This window comes from Microtus oregoni, unplaced genomic scaffold, assembly GCF_018167655.1.
Source record: "Microtus oregoni isolate MIOR12 unplaced genomic scaffold, Mior012 000092F_000, whole genome shotgun sequence".
Classification (NCBI taxonomy): domain Eukaryota; kingdom Metazoa; phylum Chordata; class Mammalia; order Rodentia; family Cricetidae; genus Microtus; species Microtus oregoni.
In genome coordinates, this window is record NW_024544601.1 from 2158360 (window position 1) to 2174821 (window position 16462).

General features: G+C 40.4%; 1 pseudogene; it reads right to left on the reverse strand.

The window, feature by feature from the left end:
- Positions 1 to 7261: 7261 nt before the first annotated feature.
- Positions 7262 to 14903, reverse strand: LOC121442560 (annotated as a pseudogene).
- Positions 14904 to 16462: the final 1559 nt, after the last annotated feature.

A 16462-nucleotide genomic window follows, 5' to 3' on the forward strand; every position in this document is an offset into this window, starting at 1 on the left:
CACTGTATCTAAAGGATATATTTCAAAAAGAAGAAGACAAAATTCAGACTGCCAAAACTAGAAGTGATGTGAGCTAATGCATTATTCATTGTGGAGAAACAATCTGAAAAGGGATTTGCTCACTATGAGACCAATAGCAAATATAGTAAGTTAATAGGAGGTTAAGGACAAAGGTTAAGTTGTAAAGCAAGAAAAACGTAGGAGGTCAAAGGATTGCCAAAGTTTTCAAGACGGGAGAGTCTAACTCCCGTTTTCAAATATGTGAATTGCTTTCAAGAATAACCACCCAAAGAGCAGTAAAAAACAAACAAACAAAACAAAAGCCAAGATCAATTAAAGAGAACAGAAATCAAGAAAAGGTATGACTCATTGAAAATACATAGTGAGATTTTGGAAATAAGCAAGAATATTAATAATTAAAGCATTGTGTATGATTTAAATCCAAATGTTATGAAATTGTTTCTCACTTTATATTTTAAATCCAGGAAAGTTCTTAAATGTAGTGATAAAGCTAAATAAGAATGATAAGGTACACAGAGAAGAGCAGAAAGAAATCAGATACCGCAGCATTTATGTCAAATTCAACACACTTCAAGGCAAAAGGGGGCATGATTTGAGATTACATAGTTCAATACAGTAATAATCATATTAAATAACAAATATAAATAATGGCCACTAACTGATAGTAATGTAACAATAGATCTTCAAAACATGCAAAGCAAATATCCACAGTATTACACAGAAAAACTTTAAAATGCCACAGTTGGTGGCAAATTTTATTACGTCTTTCTCATAAACATAAGTCAAGAAGGGGAAATGTGATAAGGCTATTGTGATTCAAACATAATAAACTTTACCTAAAGAGCATGCCTATACACTCACATGCTCTACAAGATTTTGGTTAGTGAAGGACTGTACATTTGATAATGTTCCAACAAACATCTCTCAAAATATTGTTAAATGGATACAAATGGATATTTTCATCAGAAAACCTCAAAATAAATACAAAAATGACATGTATTTGATTTGAAATGTCTCTAAAATGATTAATATCTTCACTACTAAACAAAACAACTACAGAAATAATGATGTTGATTTCTGTCATCTATCACTGGGCTTAGTGTTTGTTAAGTGTTTAGGTTCCCATGTCGCATACAAGTATCTGGCAGAATGGAGTAAAAAGTGAGGGCTTATATAAAGATAAAATATATTTGTAAATATTAGAAAAAGCTAATTTACCTATTCATTGGAGTCATCACCTACAACTTCATTGTGCATGTATTGTTATTTTCATTGTCTTACTGAGCTGTCTATGAGAAGAGTGGTTAATTGTCAAGAATATTTATTTCACAAATGTAGAAACAAATTATTCCAGTTTGGCATCTATGTGAGATTTTGGTGACAAAGATGAAATGCAGGATAGTTGATAAAATAAGACTTCTTTAAACTGTCTTGGTTCTGTTCAACTTACTTAAATATTCTTATTAGCTTCATAGTCTTATAAGAAAATAGTCAAAATAGAAACTCATTGCTTTGTTAAACATTTCTGTGATCTGATTTCTGTGAACTTGACAGCATAAGACAACCTTTGTTACTAAATGATGACAAACTAATAGTAAGTTGAATCTAATCTCTTTATCACTTACTGAAGTGCTCTGCTTATTTAGTAGAGATTTTTTTGTTGTCTTGTTCCTTTTTTGTAAAACACAAAAATCAGTCCAAAATTCTATACTTTTCAAGCCTATGCTTACTGCCTTGCATATTTGATGAGTTTACCAATTAGGCCTCCTCTTTAAGAATTGTAGCTCTTCCTTCTCCTAAATAGTATTCTGACTTGACCACTAGGGCTTGGGATTAAAGATCCTTTCTATATGATAGAGAGTTAAAGTCATAAATGTGATGCTTATAATGTCAAATGACATAAGAAGTTGGCATTTGTAAACCTACTACATTAAGCTGCATTGGAATAGTATGATGATTAAAGATCCATAATTGTACATGCAATCCTATTCAGACAACTGTAGGCATAGACTGATCATTCATTCCTGTCTCCTCAGACCTGAATAATCACACAGAAACTGTATTAATTACAACATTGTTTTGCCAATAGCTTAGGCATATTTTTAGCTAACTCTTACATCTTAAATTAACCCATTTTTATTAATCTGTGAATCATCATGAGGCTGTGACCTATCAGTAATGTTCTGATTGGTGGCTGGCATCTTTCCCTTCAGCCACCACATGCCATCTCCCTGACTCTGTTGACTTTCTCTATATATCTCTGTTCAGATTTCCCACCAGGATTTACTCTACTAAGCTATTGGCCAAAACAGCTTCTTTAATAACCAATGGTAAAACAACATATTATTAGCATACAGAGGGGAATCTCACATTATCTCCCCTTTTCTTTCTAAATAAAAAGGAAGGTTTTAACTTTAACATAGTAAAATTACATATAACAAAACAGGTATCAAGAATTACAGTTACAATATTTATATCTACTCTATCATTTATTATAACTAAGGAAAATTATAATTATAACTATATATTCATCAACTCTATCAAAGACCCCAGATGCTATTGGCTACCTCCTTATGCCCCCAGCCACCCTGGAAAGGATAAAATGGGAGAGGGGAAGGGGAAAATAAGGGGGTTCCATCTTTGCCAGGAGGAAATAAATATACCAGTATCTGGGAGGAACTGCAAATTTGGGACTCTCACACAGAGGAACATGCGGCAGAGCCTCCTGGGGATACTTATGCAGAGGCCTAATAGAGATAAGGTTTATGGACCCCAAGCCTTCCTGGTCAATGTTGTCCCTGACCCTAACTTCCCCCTAGCCTGGTATCCTTGGGAATCTAAGGACCTGAAAGAATTGAGGAAGGCAGTGGCTGAGGATGGCCCCAACTCCACTTGGGCCATGACTCTCCTTCAGGAGGTAGCAGACCAGTTTTGAGAGGAAATTGCCCCCCAGTGGGCTTAGAGACAAATTACTAAGCTCCTAGTCTGGAAAGGTATGAACCAAGATACTAGGACGGCTTGTGCTGGCCTTAGGGGTTTATGAATCAACAGGTTGTGGCATCGCAAAATGTCCGGACCCAGTCACATACCAACCAGACTTTTGTGGCGGCCCTTCAGGCCCAGAGCCAAATTCTAGTCTCTTCTATTACTCAAGCCCTGGTATCTGGACAGCAAAAGCAAACACCTGGGAAATGTTTCCTATGCAGTCAACTGAGGCATTTTAAGAGGGATTGCCCACAAAAGAGCAATGAGATCCAGGTGTGGAAGAGACCCCCTCCATCTCTTTGCCCTCGCTGCCACAAGGGGTACCATTGGGGCTCAGAACGCTGCTCCAAATTTGATATAAGTGGGAAACCCATTTCAACTCAACCTTTAAACTAGATAGGTGGTGCCTTCCAGCACTTTTAACCAAAGGAAGGAAAGACATCACCAATATTTCAAAAAGGGGGAGACATCTTCCCCATCTACAACTGCAAAAGGCGTTATTAACCATAAATGTTTTAAATTTTCAAAATTTTCAAACATCAGATAAACAAAATATATTCAGAAACATTGGAGATCCCTACCAACAAGGTCCTGCCTCAAGGTTAGATGGAAGGATCCTCTCACTAATCAATGCAGGGGCCCAGATCCCTTGTTGACACAGGGCAGAGAATATGGATGTGTCTTCCCAAACAGAGGGGAAATGCCTATACACCTACCTGCTCATAACTTAAAATTTCTCCTCCCACTTTAGGACAATGGGGGAAGACCAAGATGACCAATAAAGAAAGCAGAGATTATGGTGGACAACCTTTAAACTCAAACACAAGAAAAGAAAAATCACTACTGCCCAAGGGAGACTGACCCTTGAGAAAAGTGTTGCCTGTTTATCTATTTCAGATGGCCCTCCTGGTGGTAATCATGTTAACTCTTCTCAAGGGGATAAAGGTCCAGGCAGCAATCCCCCATCAACCACAGAAGGTGATGTGGATCTTGTCAAGCACTGGCACTGGGGGATCCTAAACCAGACTTCTCAGATAACAACACCCTGGACGTGGTGGCCTGACCTGATGTTTGATCTCTCTGATTTGGCACGTAGGAGCTGGGACATGGGAGACTAGATTCCAGGAATCGAAGGGAGATCTTAATGTGGAGGCTCTTGGGGGTGCACCCTACCCCAGGCACCTTACCCTAATGAGCTTGGGTGTTCTTATGTCCTTAGGAGACATGCCTTCCTGCAGACTCCCTTTTATGTATGCCCAGGAAGCAACCGGACTGCCTCACCTATTAGAAACTGTGATGGGGCTTCTGATTACTATTGTTCATCCTGGGGATGTGAGCAGACTGGGACTGGACATTGGATAATACAACATGGAGATACAATGATCTCTAGGGTCTCCCGGGTACCCCTATCCCAGAAGCCTCGATTTGGAAGATGCACTTGATTTAGATGTAACCCTCTGATATTAATGTTCACAGATCAGAGGAAGAAAAGGGACCTATCCTGGTTATCTAGGAAAATGTGGGGATTAAGGCTATACCAAAAGGGATATGATCATGGCCTTATACTCATATTTTGAATGGAGATACATCCTAAGAACCCTCCTCAGATGCTGGGACCTGCTTCCAAGCAAATGCTCATGGGGAACATGTCTGTATATACCTCAACTTCACATACATAAACTTTACATACCTCCACCTCCATCATCTACCCCTAAGGTATCCTCCACCAAACTGCTTAGAGATGAAGGGGGATTAGAAGCCTCACCTTATTTGATGGAGACCATTAAGATGGTATTTATGGCTTTAAATCTTACCCACTCTGAAGCCACTGAGGCCTGTTGGCTTTGCTTACAGCCACTACCCTTCTACTTTGAAGCCTTTGGGGTAAATGGCTCTTACGAAATACTAGATAAAGTTGATGCTTGTAGGTGGGAAAATCCCAAGATGGGAGAGATGTTGGGACTGACTATCCCCCTTTGGCAGATGTCGAATACAACTTGTGTCTCGTACACCAGACACCCTCTTCTTAACCTCACTTGTGATATGGCTAATGGGTCTATAGCTCCATGGATGGTGCCCAAAGATTATGGATATTTTTGCATCTGCCAAGAGATGGAGGTTACTCCCTGCCTGTCTGACCCACTGATCATTCAGCATAATGATACTTGCCTGCTTGCATTAATTTTCCATCATGTGCTTTACAACATGCAAGAAGAATTCCTGGCCCAAAGCCATAAGAGAGATCCCCTAATGGCCCTGGCCGTCACTATATTGATAGGGTTAGGGGGGTGGCCAGGACTGCCATGGGTACCTCATCCCTGGTGATTTCACAACAAGAAATGGGAATAATCCACTCACAATTGACAGCCACCTTAGAAAAAAACAGAGACTGCATTACTTTATTTACAAAAGTCTTTGGATTCCTTAGTAAGGATAACCTTACAAAATAGAAGAGGCTTGGACTTGCTGCTTATGTAACAGGGAATAATTTTCAGGGCACTTGGGGAAGAATGTTGCTTCTATGCGGACCATTCCGGGATAGTTACAAGAACCATAGATGAGTTAAGAAAAGATATTGATTTGTTTAAGTCAAGGACCCCCTATGAGACCTGGTTTAATTGGTCCCCATGGCTTACCACACTCATCTCTTCCCTAATTAGGCCGATGGCTATTTGTTTATTGATCTGTCTTTTTGGCCCATGCATTCTCCAAAGACTGAAACAAGCATTCCAAAAATGTTACAACAGGTACAACTCATGGCCCTTCGAGTACATTATGATTGGCTTTACATATCTTACCCCACGAATGAACTTTCAATTTGAGGATATCCAGGCCGAAACTCTGAATAGGGGTAGCCCTGACCCGTACTCTCTCCCAGGTGGGCTATTCTGGTTTGGTGACAGGGGTAGGGGTAGGATATAAAACAAAAAAGGAGGGAGATGTTGGGCCAAAATTATTTCAGGACCTGTACCTCGAGGCCTATAGGACAGAGAAAAGCCTGGCTCAAATTTGAAAGATAGTCTCAAAGCTACCAAGTGAGGATGAGACAGTAAAATCTATGTAGACACCCCTCCAGCCAGAGGGAGGGCTTGGCTCTTTCTCATTGACTGGAGGTACCCCCACATCACACGATGTCACTTAACCTATATAAGCTGATGCTCACAGTAATAAACCGAGTTCCTGCGTTGACTTGACTTCCTATCTTATCTGATTGTCCTGCATCATGGGGCTGTGGAAAGGGCAGATAGCACACTCACCTTTCCCTGGGGAATAAGGCTAAGGAGGCTTGGCAGTAAACAGCTTCCAAAAACTTTAGAACTGACAGAGACATCTCGATGCCTGGACAATCACCCAAAGTTCTCCTGTAACATTGGGGCATCCATCTTCAGCCTACAGTCCCATAGTATCTAGCAGACTTTTCTATGAAGCAGGAAATTTGAAAGACTGTTTACCCTCTATTGGCAGTTTGTCAGTCACTCTTTTCTGTATCCTGAAGAATGTTTGGCAGCCTCTTTCATGAATGGCAGTTTGTCAGTCACTCTTTTCTGTATCCTGAAGAATGTTTGGCAGCCTCTTTCATGAAGCAGGAACCCTGCAAGACTGTCTCACCCTTAGGTAAGTTCAGCAGTCATTTTTATGTGGGTCCTGCATATCCAGTTCATACAGCATACCATCAAGCAGTCCAGGCAAGGAGTTTCTTGCCCAAATGCCTAACCAACTCCATAAGGTACCTCTTCAATGCCCATCATTCTCTTGAAGTACATTGTTCCTGCTAGTAGCAGATGTGTCTCATTATCATGAAAAGTTCTAAGTTCTTAAAACATTTTAAATGCAATATTCTGTAAATATTAAGGGTTTGAAGTATACCTATCCATTTGAAATATATCTCTGTACATCTAGAAAATCTAACATGACTACAAGTTTGACTAGTATAGATGACTATCTATTAATCTGTATTTCTTAACTATACACGACATTTTTAAATGAGCTGCACAAACACAATACCTTAAACAAGAGCAGAAATACATACATACAGTGTAACAACATCAACCTTATATTTGTATCAATAGACCAAATTCCACACCAATGCAAAGTATTAATCTCTATATCATATCCTCCTTATTTTTTTTTGTATCCCCGCAACACATAATTTTATTTCCATCACACGGAGTAATGTTTAAAGCTGTGTTCTGGTGTCCCCTGGATGAGAGGCCTGCCCCTATGCCTCATTTCTCGGTCAGGAAGGAATTTAGAGTCAGCAATTGCAAAGTGTGGTCTCCAGTTCAAAGATGTAACGCTTACCACCGTCATAACAGGCATTGCTACCAAAGCAGATAGACATGAACTGCCTTTCTGTGATGAGTGTGTTCTTCAGCTCAGCACAACACTGGGAAAATTCCTCTACATTGATATAACCCAAGTGATTGTAGACCTCCTTAGGAACAGGGTATAGCTCCTTGGTCAGCTGGCTTAGGTTGGCAGTGTGGTGGAGAAGTTCTTTCAGGATGTCGATTGATAAATCATTATCATAGAAATTGATGCTGGTGAATTGGGAACATTGGTTCAGGGCAGGGAGAAGGACCCTGAGGTCCTTCATCTTACAATCTTTCAGTTTCAGGGTCTTCAGAGTGTATGCAACACTCTCTAAGAAAAATTTGAGAGGCAAGAAATTCAAATCACTTAAAATGACCCCTCTCAAGTACAGATGTTTAAGCTGACAGTGAGTCCACTGGGCAAAGGAATCCAAGTCTGACTGTGAGAACTGGCAGAGGGAGATGGACAGGGACTCCAAGAGCATCTTCAGGCACCTAAGCAAGAGTTTCATGTGGTCATTGACAAAATAGACATCATCCAGGCTAAGATGCTGGAGACAGCTGAGCTTGGAGAACACAGACATGATCTTGGTGACCCTCTTGTCTTCCATGGCAGTGGTAGTCCTTCCTCTGAAGATGCGGATGACTATGACTTTGTGAAGATGGCTCATCTTGCTGATGTAAGGACCAAAATGTGCCAGGGTGGAGAGATTGCACACTGTATTCAGTTCCAAATCCTTGATGAACTCTGGCTATAAAATTTTTAAGACACCCCTAACCCTGTAGAATGGTAGTGTCCCAATCTTCAGCTTCACACAGCACAGCTGCAGTGAACCCCTTCTCTTCTCAGCCCACTGCAACAGCTGTGCTTGCTGTTCGTCCTGGGGGAGCTGAAGTTCAGCAACAACCTTCAAATGGAGGACAGAATCTTCGGGTAGTGGACTTGAGGAATGTCTGCCATGATTTCTGGGAAGTGTGGACAGGAAGAAAGAGAGTAGAGCCCTCAGCAGAAACCTGGCCTGAGAGGCAAGGAGTGAAGGGCCTCCTTATTTTTTTAAAGAAATTGACTGTGACCATTAATCACTTAAGTCAACTCTGTTTAAATGAAAACAATTATTTATAAACAATATTTGGGATTAGTTTTTTTTTAGAGTACTACCTGCGGATTGAGGGTGCTGTTAATCAGGTCTGCCATGGAGTATCCTGTATGGTAAGTCCATCTCAGCCAGCAGTCCTGAAGCTTTCATGGATGTTGGACCATTTGGGTCATTGCTTCAGGGGGTCTTGTTTGATCAAACCATATTATCTGGTAAGGAATCTACAGCTTTCTATCCTCTGTAGATACAAAAGCAGGACCTCTTTTCCAAAGCAACATATCCTTAGACCCAAATTTTGAAGTCAAGATACCTTTAATATAGATATATTAGTTTAGCTTAACAGCCCATACAATGAAATGTCTCCCTGTACTTAGCTCATTCACAGTCAGCAAATTCACAATAATATACATAATCTAGATTCTCTGTGTATTTTCTAACTTTATGTGGCTTACTTTTCTTTACTTCTTTTATCTATGACTGTCTGTACCCTTTTATGTTACTTTTACTGTTCTATAACTGTCTATACATTTTCCTCTCTCTCCTGAGCCTACATACATTTTTAAACACACTGTGACCCATTCAGAGGTTTATTTCTGCCTGAATCTGTCGTTATTGCCTATCTGTAACCATTTTCTGACCAGGAGCACTTTTGTTTTTTAAGTGCTAAATGGGCGTGGTGGCCCTGCCTGTTTTTTTCTGCCAAATCCAACATGGCAGCAGCATGTTCACTGCCTCTGTGAGCCATGAATCCCACCCCAGCTCCAGGTCCACAGTGGCTCTATGTGGCCATTAAGCAATTTGTAACAAGCTGCTCACAGACCCCATTTAAGTACAGGACCTCCCAAAAGAGCCAGCATTTGTTCTGCCAGCATGAACCAGGAAGCCATTTCTTAAGGAAGCCACACAGTTTTTTGCTGCTAATGCTGAGTTAAGAAGCCTTCTCATAAAGGAGCCATGCATCTGCTCACCACCAGCAAACAGAACTTGTCTGAATAAAATGCAGCTATTAAGAAGCTTAACTCTGTTCTTTTGTGTCTAGAGTTCCTTTCCAAACTCTCTCAGTCTTTATGTGGATGTAGTTGCCCCACGTTGGTGCCATTTTGTAGGTAGAGACTATTTGTTTCCCAGCTGCCCAGACATGAATAATAACACAGAAACTATATTAATTACAACACTGCTTGGCCTATTAGCTCATAATTCTTATTAAGCAACTCTCACATCTTAAATTAACCCATTTCTATTAATCTGTGCATCATCACGAGGCTGTGGCCTACCAGTAAGGTTCTGGCTCGTGGCTGGTGTCTTTCTCCTTCAGCAGCTACATGGTGTCTCCCTGACTCCACCTATTTTCTTTCTATAGCTCTGTTCAGACTTCCTGCCTAGCTTTACTTTACTAAGCCATTGGCTGAAAAAGCTTCTTTAATAACCAATGGTAATACAATATATTCATAGCTTACAGAGGGGAATCCCACATCAGATAAATTGGCCAATCTCCTGTTTACATATTTCAAAAATACTTACTAAAACATGTAGATATATAGACATATATTTAGGTAGGAAAGCAGGCAGATGCACAGATAAGCAAATAGGCATACAGATAGAGTCAGAAAATTAATTATAATTGTTATAACAATGATTGCAGGATCTAAGTAGATTATTTGGGTTAATATAATGATTGTGCATTGCAGAATCTCAGGGTAGCTTCTGAATCATTAAAGAAAAGATATGCCCAATGGCCTTCAACATCAATTACATTTTCAATTTATTCTTAGTCATGGAGAATATATTGGTCCTTGCATAGTATGAAAGGAGAAGGGGGAAAGATAATGCATGTTGACTGATAACTACATCCTTTCACTGGCCCAGTCTCTTTCAAGAAGTTATCTTATCAAATCTCTGGATAATCTAGGGCAATAGCTACAATTATCTTCATTTGCTAGATATGAGACTGACTCAACACTACTCACTGATTTCCAGGGTCTACTGGCTAATGGGTAACACATAAGCAATTGGTTATAGGTAGCATTTTTTACAGACAGCAATCTGAAAACCCGATGTATCTTTCTTCATTGTTTACATATTTCAAAATACTATATTCTACTCCATAATGAATATAATTGGGATTGGACTATTAAAATAGGATTAGTTATGACTGGAAAGATGGTTCAGCAGTTAAGAGCACTGACTGCTTGTCCAGAGGATCTGGGTTCAATTCCCAGCACCCACATGGCGGGTCCAACACCCTTACACAAACATAAATACAGGCAAAACACCAGTGCACATAAAAAAAATAAATTTTAAAATATATCATTAGTTTAAAAAACAAGAATTTTGTTTCATGCTCTCTCTCCTTCTGCTCCTGATTTGGACCTTGAGATTTCAGTCCAGTGCTCCAATGTGGTTCTCTGTCTCTGTCTCCTTTCATTGCCTGATGAAGGTTAATATTCAGGAGGATGCCTATATGTTTTTCTTTGGGTTCACCTTCTTATTTAGCTTCTCTAGGATCACGAATTATAGGCTCAATGTCCTTTATTTATGGCTAGAAACCAAATATGAGTGAGTACATCCCATGTTCCTCTTTTTGGGTCTGGCTTACCTCACTCAGGATAGTGTTTTCTATTTCCGTCCATTTGTAGAAGGAGAGAAAGCAAGAGCAAGGAACTCAGGACCGCGAGGGGTGCACCCACACACTAAGACAATGGGGATGTTCTATCGGTAACTCACCAAGGCCAGCTGGCCTGGGTCTGGAATAGCCTGGGATAAAACCGGACTCTCTGAACATAGCGGACAATGAGGACTACTGAGAACTCAAGAACAATGGCAATGGGTTTTTGATCCTACTGCACGTACTGGCTTTGGGGGAGCCTAGACAGTCTGGATGCTCACCTTACTAGACCTGGATGGAGGTGGGTGGTCCTTGGACTTCCCACAGGGCAGGGAACCCTGATTGCTCTTCGGGCTGACGAGGGAAGGAGACTTGATCAGGGGAGGGGGAGGGAAATGGGAGGGGGTGGCGGGGAGGAGGCAAAAATCTTTAATAAAAAAAAAGAATTTTGTTTCATACATAGTTAAAGGTTAGTGATTTTATAGTAATCAAATCCAAACATTCTTAGCTTATGGTTGCAACAAGATCATGATGACAATGCAGTTTTTAAAGTATTTTCAAATCCCCACCTAACAACTGGACTAGCAAAGGTCTAATGTCTAGCATCTTTCCATAAATAAATGACGAGTACTTCCAGAATGTGGATGGTGGTCAATCCTTAGCAGTAGTAGCACCACCATGGGTTTAGCTGTTATACAGACTTCATGGAGTGAAAAGAAAAGGGGTGTCTGAGCCCCACAACAAACCTGGGCCACAGAACTTGCCACTGGATACTAACTTCCAAAAGAAGAATGTGCCATCTTGAATGAGAAGTCACTTCATTGCTTGTACCTGAAGGTGAGTCCAGAAAGGGTCATGAGCATCCTCTAAGTGGCTGTAGGAAAGTTCCAAGAGAAATAAATGGATTAAGCACACAAGGACCAAGAAACTTCAGAATACCACCTCCCATTCAGAAGACCCCAGATCCACAAAATCATTTTGAAAGTGGAATACAGAGAGAGAGAGAGAGAGAGAGAGAGAGAGAGAGAGAGAGAGAGAGAGAGAGAGAGACAGAGGAGGAGAGAAAAATAGTCAGAGATAGAGGGAGAGACAAAGTGAGAAACAGAGACTGTTCCCATGTTGGCAAGAGTGTTCCTGAGGACACAGATGTCAGAAATGCGCAAGCAGCTACATGGACAGAACAGGGATGTTTTCTGTTTGTTTGTTCTTGTTTCATATTTTGGTTTTATTAATAAATTCTGTTATTTGCAATATGATTCATTCTGATTACTCTTTCCTACACCCTTTCTTACTTCCCTTCCCCTGTTGCCCGCCCCCCTTCTGAACAAGGCCTCCTAATATTCATGACTTCCTGCCTTTTTTTGTGTGCCACATTTGTCTAGGACTGTCTCTTTATGAGGACAGGTTTGGAACTACACCTTAGAGCCCAGGGAGATCACCAATGAGTACACACCTGAATATTATGACTTCCTCTCTCCAGGAACTGGTTGGTTGCTAAAAGATCAACAGTAAACGACAGGGCCCCAAGAGGCCTTTCCCCACCTATACCTGTTAGGAGTGCCCAATGTGTGTGGATACACTGCCAGTAGGCACATTTACTTTAACTTCATGATTGCCATGTCCATGGCATTCTTAAAAGATGGCATTTCAGATCCCTTCTCCATATCTTTCACCTCTTACATTCTTCACTCCCAGTTTCCTGCAATGCTCCCTGAGCCTTAAAAGGTTGGTATAAATGTCTTATTTAGGACTGAGCCTTTCATCATCCTTGGTTTTCAGTATTCTGTGCAACTGTGGGTCGCTCCTTTCTCCTCCATTCACTGCAAGAAGAGGCTTCTCTGTAAGACGGAGAGTAGCCTTTGTCTATGGTATAAGCACACATATTTAAAAAGTAGTTTGATACTATATCAATTCAGCTAAGCAACAGTATTAGCTCCTCCCTTACCACTGGCCTCCCTGCAAAGACCATGGTTTTAAATACTCCGTAGTGGAACTGGATACATAATTTACAGGGCATGGTACAAAATGAAAATCCAAAACTCCTTGTTCAAAACTCTATTAAAAATTTCATAACTGCATCAACAGAGCATGAAACACAAAACAGGGAGGACCCCATGTGATTGCAAAAGCCATAGGCCCACGAGGCCAGCGCTGCTTCCCAGTCAAAGCAGACAGGAGCCTGCAGACAGAGGAATATAGAAACAGCTGCATTAATCTCTTTGTGCTGAATTATATATAGGTGAACTATATACACTAAGTACCAGGTACTAGGTACTGTGTACTATACTACATATCACGTACCATGTGCTTAATCTAGGAAGTCTATAAATCAGAGGTACTTAGTACTCACAATTCTAAAGGCCAGAAAGTCTGAGATCAAACTGGTATTACAGTTGGGTTCTAAGGAGAAATCCCTTCTAGGTTGCAGACCACCAACTCCTTCTATCCTTCTCTTATGTTGAGGAGAGTTGCATTTGTGAGTTTTCTGTGTAAAGGCACTAATCCCATTCACAGTGGATTCAACCCCATGAGTTAATCACCTCCCAAAGCCCCTGCCTTCTAATACCATAACATTGGAGTGAGAATTTCAAGCCATAAATTGGAGGAGGGCAGGTGACAAACATTCTGTCCATAACAGCACTCCTCACTTGCTTGTTCCCTCTTCCCAATCCTTACCCTAAAAGCATAAGAAGATAGCTCTCTTAAATGTGAACAATAAAGTGTTCATGATCCAAGCCCTTACAGAAACATCTGTGAAAAGAGGGAATGAATCAAACTGTGTAACAACAGTTAACAAAGACACAGCAGAAAAATAAGACAAATGAAATCTATTATGTAATAATGCAAAATGAGGTTAAAATGAAAACAAGAAAACCAGAGAGCTCTAAAGAGTGGCTTAAATCGGTAATGGCAGAATTCTGAAATGCTATGGCTAACAAGGGCTGTGAATGGAGCTTTCAGATCTTAGAAAAGAATTAGAAAATAAATGAAGTGGGGGGGGAGAAGTTCCAGAAACAAAGACTCAAACACAATAGCAAATAGACCCCATGTCAAAGCATGGTGAGAGAAATAAAGGGTGTGCGAACAAAATGAAGCAGACTGCAGGAAAATACTTCTGTAAGAAAGAGAATTTCAGAGTATCACTTGACAACAAAACCCATGCCCTTTAGTTCTCTGCTTTATTTGTTGAAGTTTGATTAACCTTATCCAAAGAGGTTACAGTTAATTAATTTTTTTTTAAATCGAGTTTCAAATAGATAGTCCTGAAACCAATTTTGTACCCATATTCTTCCCAATTCATTTGATAATTTGAAAACATTAACAAAAACATTTTTAATCTGTTTTTCAAAGGGAACATCTGTGCGTTATTGTTCATGACAGTGGCTTTGTTATAGTAAATGAAACATCTGGAGAGACTTGATTACTTGTTGACAGAAACTCCAATGCAAAACATAGGTGAATGATAATTTATTCTCACTGGGCTCAAATGAATACGCGTAGCCAATGAGGTCAACCTAAGCTAATATGAGGGGGCCACAACAGTATTGGGTCTTTCTTTTTCCGAGCCATTTCTTGTGATGAGCCTGTATTTGTAGCCAATTTTGTTTCTCATCCAGCTTTAAAGTACAAGAATAAAGATCTAGTTTGTGGATTTTCTTCTGCATATTAAGTGGGGCCCATTTAGTCTTGTGCTTAGCTTGACGCTCTCCTAGCAACAACAACAACAACAAAATGAATGCCAACAATCTAGATTATTTGAGCCTGTGTTGATAGCTGTTTCCAATTTTTTTCTTTTAATATTGAGCTCCAGCTCACACAATTATTATTGTTACAGTAACTCCCCTTACCCGCAATTTTGGTTTTTGCGGTTTTGATCGCCATGATCCAAAAATATTCGGTGGAAAATTACACGTTGAGAGAGAGAAGAGTTGCTGATTTTATTACAGTGTATTATAATACTCTATTGTAATATTCCTTTCACATGATATAATGTAATTCTGCTATTTTATTACTAATTGTTACTGTTACTCTCTCACTGTGCCAAATTGTAAAATAAATTTTACCATAGGACTGCATGTACAAAAAAATTCATAGTGTATGTAAGGTTTGCTATAATTTCCAGTTTCAGGCATCCACTGGAATAGAAAATACCACTCTGATGGATAGGAGAGATGGTATTAGACAGCATTCTTGTTTTCTAAAAGGAACATTGCTGGCACTATGAAGATACATGGGTAAGCATGTAGCTTCTGGGAACTTGTTGGCCATTCAAACTTTATCCCAGCTTAATTAAGGAATTTCACATGAAGGGTCCTGACAGAGGATTAGGCCTGCATTACGGAAGTAAAATCTAAACGACCCCTCTCCCTCACCTCTTTTGCAGTCACAGACACAGACAAGACCACGCCCTAGGGTTTGCTGCCCCAAAAGCCAATGGCAAAACAGTCAAAACCCCACAACAAGTTGCTTGCCAAACTTCAAGTCTGTGTTTACATTAGTCCTTGCTTGCCCTTAGATCCTGCTTCCACATCCGTAACATAAGGGTGCCTTCTGGTTTCCAGCTCATTAAGCTTATGATGCCTGGAAACCTAGCTCATTTGTGGTCCCCAAATTAAAAACACTGGAGAACTTTCTGATATTTATTTATTTTGTGTGTGCCTGAGTGTATGTATGCACATTACATACATGCAGAAGCCCATTGATGTCACAAGAAGGCATTGGAATCTCTGTAACTGGAGTTACAGTCTGTTGTGGTTACTGGGACTCCAACTTGGGTTTTCTGCAACAAGTGCTCTTAACTGCTGAGCCTTCTTCTCTCCACCCACCTCCCGCAAAAGCTTTTTTAACCAAATCTTTCCCATATGTGCTTTGCTGCATTTATGGGCACACTAACAGAGAAAGGACTAAGTGATAGGTAATTCACCTGCAGAGCCCTTGAAGGCTGTGTGACATCTCATCATCACACCCGTAATAACCATTAGACACACTGGTGGGCACTGAGTGACTTCTGGGCTTTTGTGCTTGTCCCCTGCATTGGACTGAGTTTGATGATGCCATCCCAATGAGATCAGGGGGCCCACAGCAGAGGTGAACACTCAGCACGGTGCCACACAATCCAGCCCAGATTTAAAAGCAATGAACAATTACAGGAGAGCAGATTAATATTTAATGAAGATGTAAATGAGGGTCAATACTGAGTTGCTTAGTGAAATCTATTCCAGCAAGAGAAAACTGCACCGGTCCTTAGAAGGCAGGGGAAGCATTTTTCTTATTAGCTATTGTCTTTAACTTCTCCCCAGCTCTAGCTGAGGCCTGGGCTCAGATTCCCCAAGCAGCTGACAGTTGCAGCAAGAGTGAAATCAATCTTGTAATCCTCCCAGCCATTTGAGTCCTAATTTCCTGCTTTGTATGCCCTTCTTCACTGTTCAGACTATGCTCTC